This window comes from Staurois parvus, unplaced genomic scaffold (genome assembly GCF_062004578.1).
Source record: "Staurois parvus isolate SC_StPar_1 unplaced genomic scaffold, SC_StPar_1.0 ptg000176l, whole genome shotgun sequence".
Classification (NCBI taxonomy): Eukaryota; Metazoa; Chordata; class Amphibia; order Anura; family Ranidae; genus Staurois; species Staurois parvus.
Window position 1 is genome coordinate 1,821,339 of NW_028317972.1, and position 8,769 is coordinate 1,830,107.

Here is an 8,769-nt window from a genome sequence, read left to right on the forward strand (position 1 = left end):
CACTGGTCAGCATTGAAAAACACAGCCCAGATTTAGCCACCTGTGTCATAAATTTAAAAACCGGTCCCCCTCTGCTCCTCGCCTCCTGGGCCTGTCTGATGAACTGATAGGGCCCAGGGAAAATATAACTGATGTTACAGCAGGGCCAGTACTGCCCTATTGGCTGCCCCAGCAGTGGCTGCGCCTTAGGTGGCTGCCTAGTTTGCCTAGTCATAGCACCGGCTCTGTCCATAGTTCATGGGGATCTCAGGTACCACACTGCATTTTAATGGCTTTTCTATGCCAAAAGAGGGTACTTATATTTATAGAACTGGTTGTGTTTAGTGATTTTTGCAGATCTTCATTTTCCTGGTTTTCCACCAGGCACAAAATGAGGCTGAAGTGAACCTATATGATAAATTATAAGTATTGTGCAAACAGATTAGGCCTGAGACTACTTAATAGAAAAATGGAATTGTTCATAGCCAATATATAGTGAGCATCAATTTTATTTTTAATTTGGGAAGGAGTGGGTTATGCAGGTGTAATAGTTTTCAATGTGTGTTAATAATTCAGAAACTAACTTTGTATAGTTCTTCATCAAATACAATATGCAGGCATGGTTTACCATTATTGTTCGCTATATATGCATATTACATTTTCTGTACAATACACAGAAAAATGGGTGGACTTGCTATCCTCTTGCAGTCTATTGACATCTTGTCTATAAAGATTTCATTGAAAGCTGTTGAAGGGACACTAAGCATACACCAGGGGCTTTCCACCTTGGGTTAAAAACAGCTGTGAATGCAGTAGATACTGTTGGTGGCTTAGTGTGTATTTAACATGCTGTTGATTGCATTGTTTGATCAACAGAGAACCTTTAGTGGGTAGAAATGTACTGTACGTATAAAATATTAGTATAACAATATGATGCTGCAAACTGTTAAGACTGAAGTATAAAGTCATGTCAGTAATTATTTTGACAAAGGAAATTTGAAATGCCTTTAGGGTAATGGATTGATGGAATAGGTATGTGTAAATAGGAAAGAGAAACATTCTATATTTTGAAACCACACAGAACTTGTATTAATGCAAGGCAACACACAGCTTCCTCCTCACTGCCGCTTTTGTTATACTGTCACTGGGCTGGCTGCGGCGAAGTTAAAACAGAGGATATTTGCAAGTCAAGCAAAATAAAATCATCTATCCAGTCCCTTGGAGACAGATAATGGCGTGTGCTGCTTTGCCTTATTAATTCAGATACAGTTATATCCTTCCAGCCAATCAAAACCGTTTTGGGAGAAAAGCAAAGGACAAAATGATTTGGCAGCAAAATTGCCTCTCTGTGGCACGAGCGTGAGAACAAGACTGTGGGTCAGACTTCTCTTCCCGGGGTAAAATAAATAATATTGCTTTCTCGTTAATTAGTAGAAGAGGCTTTGTGCAAAGTTGTTTGTGTTCATTTTTTGGCAGCTCAGCTTGTACAAAATAATATAACTGGGCATTTTCTACATGTTTTTTTCTCCGTTATGTAACATGAAACAAAGACTTAATTTAGGCAATGTAACAGCCAATGGGTTAGTATTTTTCCCTTTCAGGACTAGGGATTCTGAGTTCAGTTCTGAACAGAGACAATACATGCCTGAAACATTCATGTTATCACTTTGTTTTATTTCACAACCCAAAAACATCCTGGTAGGTTGAAAGGTTCTTATATGCTACTCCATAAAACAAGTATTTTACATGTATTCCCCGATAGAGCAGCTACTACTTTTTATACAAGGTAGTGATGCCAGACTCAGCGTAAAGATGGTCCTTTACCCTTTAAAGCAAAAGCCACCAAAGGCTTCCATATTTTCATTCTTTAAAGCAGCATTCATTAACCCTTCGCTGCACCCTCTAAAAGTATGCAAAAATGTCAATGCACCCCAGTCTGTGCAGAAAATTGTAAATGTTACTTATTCAGTTTGTGATTAAACAAGCACAATCAGTGCTTAAGTTCACAGTGAATAATAACAAAGCAGGTGGATGAATGGCTGGAAAGGTGGATGAGAGAAACACACTCTGTCCGACTGCTCCTAGCCAGTGGATCTGGGAAAGCCCTCAGGAGCATACAAAGAAAAACAAAGCAGAGTGCCAGATTGGTGTGGTTAAAAACAACACTTTAATGCCATTTCTCACTAACATCTGAAAGACCTGTAGACTGTTCCATGTGTCAGAGTGGTGGTGCAGAGCATAAGCAGTGACCTGCTGTTCAAAAGCTTGAAAAAGAAGTTGGGACCTAAGAAACACGTTGCAGTACATCCCCTGTTAGTGCCATGAGTGAGAGGAGAGACGTCACCATTTTACCATCTTGCAGTGGGTCCCTGCTTGTGTCCTGCAGCCCTATCAGTCCAGCAAAGTGAAAAAAAAAGAAAGCGCACCAACCTTGCACATTACCTCAATAAAAAACGGTGATTTTATTAAAATGAGATATATACTCACAAAAAAAGAGCTCTGAGGAAGAAGGGACTCCCCTTTGTCAGCTGAAATGATGTGACTTGCACTGGTCTTGCACTTCAATGTTCCTTTCAGGATTTTATACGCTTGTTATACTGCTTTGTTTGTGAGTATATATCTCATTTTAATAAAATCATAGTTTTTTTTATTGAGGCAATGCACAAGGTTGATGCACTTTCTTTTTGTTTTCACTTTGCAGTACTGGTCGGGCTTCCCCAGCCTTGTTAAGAGCTGCACAACCTTTGATCCATTGGTGGATGAACATCCTTAGTGGTATATCCATCCACCCACCCTTGATCTAGGTCCCTGAGCGCAGGTGTTGTTGTTTCTGTTGCCCTATCAGTCCATCCAGATTGCGGTGAGCTGTATCTCACACCACCACTTTGACACTTGGAGCAGTCTACAGGTTTTTCAGACATAAGTGAGAAATGGCATTAAAGTGTTATTTTTAACCATACACTAATCTGGCCTGCTCTGTTTCCTTTAAATGTTACTTATCAATGGGAAAACTGTGCCTGGGACAATGCACACACACGCCTTGATGAAATTAACTTCACAACACTCCCTTGGGTTCCCCAATTTCATCAGAGGTCACCCTTCACATCAGAGTCCCCCTTTACATTAGAGGCCCCCTTCACATCAGAGGCCCCCATCACAAAGGGGTCCTCCATAACATCAGAATCACCCCTATACATCAGAGGCCCCCTATACATGAATCCCCCATGACATCACATCCCAAACATATCAGAGCCTCTCCATCATATCAGAGTTCCCCCATCACCACTGAGTACCCCATCACATCAGAATTCCCCCAATCGCAGAGCCCCCCCAATTACACTGTTGCCCCACAATACAGCCCCCAGTCACACAGAGCCCCCAATTACAGAGGCCCCCAATCACACAGACCAACATTACACAGGCCCCCCAATAACGTGGTCCCCATCACAGAACCCCCACAATCACACACTCCCTTTTTCACATCAGAACCCTACCTTTTGACTCCAGCAGCATGGAGGAGGGAAAGTAGACTTCCAATTTCTCCGGAATACTGGGGGCAACGCTGCATTCCACCTACCGTGGATCAGAGTTATGTGTTGCCATGGTACAGGCAAGCTGGCCACCATCATCATTGCAATAAATGACTATGTGCATCCTGGCCCTAGAGCATCATTGTTTGTTATGCTGCTGGAGGAAAACGTGCCCAGACAATGGCAACTCAATTGATCTAGGGCAATCTTGGTCCAAGGCTTGCGAAACTGTGGGGGAACCAATATTTGAACCCAGGGTGCCGCAGCACCCTGGTTGAGAAGCTGTCAGAGCCGTTTTTGTGGTTTTTGCACACGTTTAAAAAATAAATTTAGGCCTGAAGATTGCATAAACCAACATGCCATTATATATTTTCTGAAAGCAGACATCCTAGAGAATAAAATAGTGGTAATTCCAATTTATTCTGTCACATGATATTACCACATAGGTCTAGCAAACTTAAAATGTCAATAAAAAGTACACTAAAGTTAATTTTAGGGCACACAAACTCTATAAATTACCCCATTTTTTGGTAAAATATAAAATATGAAGTTGCACCAAGTAAATAGATACTCAAAATGTCAAACCCTAAATTTGCGTGCACTCTTGAAATGACGACAAACGTCAGTACCCTATATTTTCTATAGGTTACACTTTAAAAAAACCCTATAGGTCATCAGTTTAGTAGAAGGATGTGTGGTACTAAAGTTATTGCTCACACTCTGGCACGAGTGGTGATATGCAACATGTGTATCGTAATCGATGTTTTCATGTGTAGGTGCCCCCGACATGTGTGTTTATGTTCGTACATGCATATTATGTAGGGATGGGGGGGACTCAAAAATTTTGGGGGGGATTTTATATGCCTGGGTGTAACTTAAATTTTTTACAATTAAAATTTTTCTTTTCACTTAACATACTGGCCAGGGAAACTGATATGGGGACCCGGAAGTGAAATTTTACACATTGCTTCTGGGTCAGCAACAAGAAAGGGGGGAGAGCGGACATGTGTCTGCTCTGCTTCCTCCCCTCTACCCAGCAGCACTTGCTGTGCTGGTTCCGGGCCCACAAATGGTGGGGCGTGTGTGTGTTTGTGTTTTTTTTGGGGGGGGTGGCACCATTATTAGGGCGCACAACAGGCGGCAGCCTGCTTGTCAGATTTACACACAAATATAACAAAGCAAATAACACCTGCTCCCTTAATAAAATACAGCTACTGTTCCAAACATAGTGTAAAAGAAGGAACAAAAACTTCAGAACTTATAAACAACAAATATGTATACAACCCATTCAAATAAAAGTACCAATGAATCAAAATAGAAGATATATATAAATAAATAAATGTCCCCACGTGCACATATCACAAAGTCCAAACTGAACCTGCTGTGCTTATACATAATTTCAACCACCACGTACTCCAATCCACTATGTGACCAGGAAACACTCCACACATTCACCATATGATAATGACCTCTAGTTATAAACAAGAAAGTCAAAAGCACTTGTCTTGTTGTAATTACTTAATGCCAGGACCACTGAATAGGGAACCTTGAACCGCCATCTACTTCTTCAGGTTGATTAGGACCACTGGATCATGCACCACAAAAACACTTGCTCAAATCCTCCACACATGCAAGGTTTTAGAGAGAGAAGAGGAATCCTTCCATAGCCTAAAACAGGGGTGGGCAACTGTGGCCCTCCAGCTGTTGGTAAAGTACAAGTCCCATTATGCCTCTGCCTTTATGAGTTATGCTTGTAAATGTCAGTTTTGCAATGCATCATGGGACTTGTAGTTCTACAATAGCTGGAGGGCCACCGTTGCCCACCCCTGGCCTAAAATCATTTTATCAGAGAGGAAAATGCCAAATATACATTTGCACTGATGTACATTAATGTAAACAGCTTAGAAAGAGCCATCTGGTTACCCAGCGTGCATTCCAGCTGCACCGGAAGTGACGTACTGGACGTTCCACGTTACACTTTTTGTCATCAATATGCAAAGTTCTCAGGATGAAAGGGTTAACGTACATTGATCAGCCATTCTATACTCCTAAAAGTAAAAGTCCTGCCTAAAAGCAGACACCACAAGATGTCCACTATAAGCTTTAATAGAAAAAACAACCTTCTTTTGTGCACCTTTCTCATAAGGTTTCACTGTCCTATTACAGTTTGATTTTTCTGAGGTTTGGGTCAAGCTGGCTGTTCTGCCTGCACCCTATCCAATAATTGTGGCCTAAATAGCCACCAATATGCTCTCAAGAGGCCAGTTGGGTAAAATAAGTAATGTCTGTTGTCATAAAGTGAAAAATGTGAAACGGACATACATGGGAGGGATTTCTGGCTAAAAAAAAAGACAGTAGCAGGCACCACCGCTTGCATTACTATCGATGCCAACAAAAAGGAAGGTTCACTTCAAAGGGGTTACTGGACAAGACGTTTGTGTGGGAGAATATAACAGAGGACTTGGTCTTGACAATCTCATATTCCTGCATGCTGTAATATTACAGTGCACGGTGTACATTTTAGTTTACAAAGTGAGTTGTGATTTTGTTTTCCCACATCGATTTTAATGAGGGAAAGATGTATACATTTTGATATACCGGTACTTTTAATTATTTTGTCATGCTAGGGACTAAAAGAAGTAACATTTCTATTTCTTTTCCAAAATGAACTTTTCATTTTTACTCCCTTATGGTTTGTTAAATACATCATTGAAAGTGTTCATTTATATCTGTTCGATAGGTGCAAAAATATACCTACTGATCGTCTCAGAAATCCAGAACTGTCCTGTGGTTTGTGCACACTTCCTGTGTTATCTTAGGTTGTCTGCCTAGTTCTTATCTTGCCCTACTTACAGGAATAAAATACTTGGAATGTGCCTGCATTGTAGAGATGTACTACAAAGCAGTGAAGATACCTGTTTCAGATGTGGCACCAGCTCTAATCTATAGGGTACAGGCTCTAGGGCATCTATGTTGAAGCCAAGAGTAAAAAGCCTCCTGATGTTCCAACACATGTACTCTGTGAATCTCACCTCTGTTTCTCAATTCCCCCAAAATTATGGCAAGGAAAATTGTGACACATTACAGAACAGAATAAGGTCAGCCACCTCTTGTCCAGCAGCGAAGATTGTTTGGAAACACAGACGAGAAGAGAGCAGAGAATCTGAAGATTGGTATGAGCACAGCAGAGTCTCCTGGGGAATCAACTACAAATCACCAGTAATGTAACTGCGGCACAATGTGCGCTCCACCAATTACAGGTTCACTATAGCATACACCTACCTCTCCTGGGACAAACTGATCACAGCCGATATCCCCTTATTCCTTACTGAAAAGATCTCAGTTAAAAAGGGTCTGCATAAATATTTAACCAATTATCACTTTGGATTGCATTTCTTTAATATGCTAACCAAGCTCCTCACACCCTCACAAACTATATGCTATTGCCCAACCCACACATGCTGACAGCCCAGCTCAGGATTAAGCAGTGCATGGAAAGCTCTCATTGAATCATGGGACCTCAATTTTAATTGCCTTCTTCTGATAGAATCCTAGTATATCTCTTGTGTTATTTCTTTCCAAAATGTAGAGGTTACAAATCTTAGAGACTTTTTGAGATACCTCCTAGATCATCAGAAAACCTGTACAGTATATGGCTGCCTCACCCAGAGGATGACACCATTTTTTGAGCTTGCAATTATTTGTGTGTGTATCCTAACAACTCTTGCCTCCTCTAAAACATTAAGGGCTAGTTCACACCACATGCTTTCCAGTTCTTTTTTTTTCTTCATCCAAAACACATAGAAAGTAAGTTACATGGTTTTCAATGGCAAAGTTCACACCAGTGCTTGCAGTTTCGGTTTGTTCCCATTCCAGAGAAAAAAATAGAACATCCTGCATTTTTCCTGCACAGAACTATACTGGAATGTGGTAAAGTGCATAAAAATAGTACCGGAAAGAACCTACATGCATCAAAAATGCACCGGACACTAGTACAGTGAATAAAAGAAGAAAATCTGGATTACATCCAAAAATGCATCAAAAACATACTGGAATGCACCAAAAATGAGTCAGAAACATGTATGCAGAAATGCATCTGGAACGGATCTAGAGGACATTTTTGTGGTGTGACTAGACCTAAGGCTACCAATATGTGAACACTACTTTTTGTTTTCTGAACACTCTCTCATTTCAACCATTTCATGTGGTGGACCTTGGGAATGTCCTGAGAAGAAATAAAAATCTTAATAGGTCAATAAAATACAGTGAAGGGTTTTAGAAAACTTAAAATGGAACTTCTCTCAGTCAACAAGTCTCAGTCAGATTATTTTAAATCCTTTTGCTGCTAGCATTGGTAAATACATAGGAAAATATATCACATTTACTTGTTTTAAACTTTTTTTTTTACATTTCTTTAGTTCCTTCCTGGCTTCCATGCCTAGTCAAATGATGTCATACATCCCAAGAGTCTTCAGGAGGGGAGGAGAGGTTTTCTTAGCCAAGCACACTCTGCGTGCCTGAGCTAAGAGCAGATGGATTCCAGGAAGTAAATGCTACATGAATCATCTGCCCTTACTCTAGATGGCCATGTCCAGAAATTCTGAAGGGTGTTTTTCAACATGATTTCTTAGCAAAATTAAGAATGGAGACATGGATGGATTGGAGAGTTTCATTTATTATTTAATACAGATACTTATATAGTGCCATCAATTTATGCAGCGCTTTACATATATATTGTACATTCACATCAGTCCCTAACCCTCAAGGAGCGTACAATCTAAGGTAAAAATGAATTAAACAGCATTTTTTATTGTGGTGCTCAGATGCAGTGAAGTTCTGCTTTAAGCTGATCTCTGGACACAAAGCAAATATAGCTCCAAAGCTCCCATCCCCCTGCAGAGGCTGTCCTATAACTAAATTTTGATTGACAGTTTTCTGCAGCAAAATTTGTCTTTTCACACTATGAGGTGATTGCAGAGCCTCATCGAAATTCGAGGCGTATATGGCACCATTAAAGTGATATTACAACTTCACATTTTATTTTTTTTTAAATAACAAACTTGTTATACTTACCTGATCTGTGCAATGGTTTTGCACAGCACAGCACCGATACTCCTCTTCTGGTGTCCCCCGATGACCCTATCCGCTCCTCCCCCCTGCTGAATGCCCCCATAGGAAGTGCTTGCTATGGGGGCACTCGTGCATGCTCGCTCCCAAGCCAATTCTGTGTCTACACATGGCATGTTGTCTGTTTACTTTT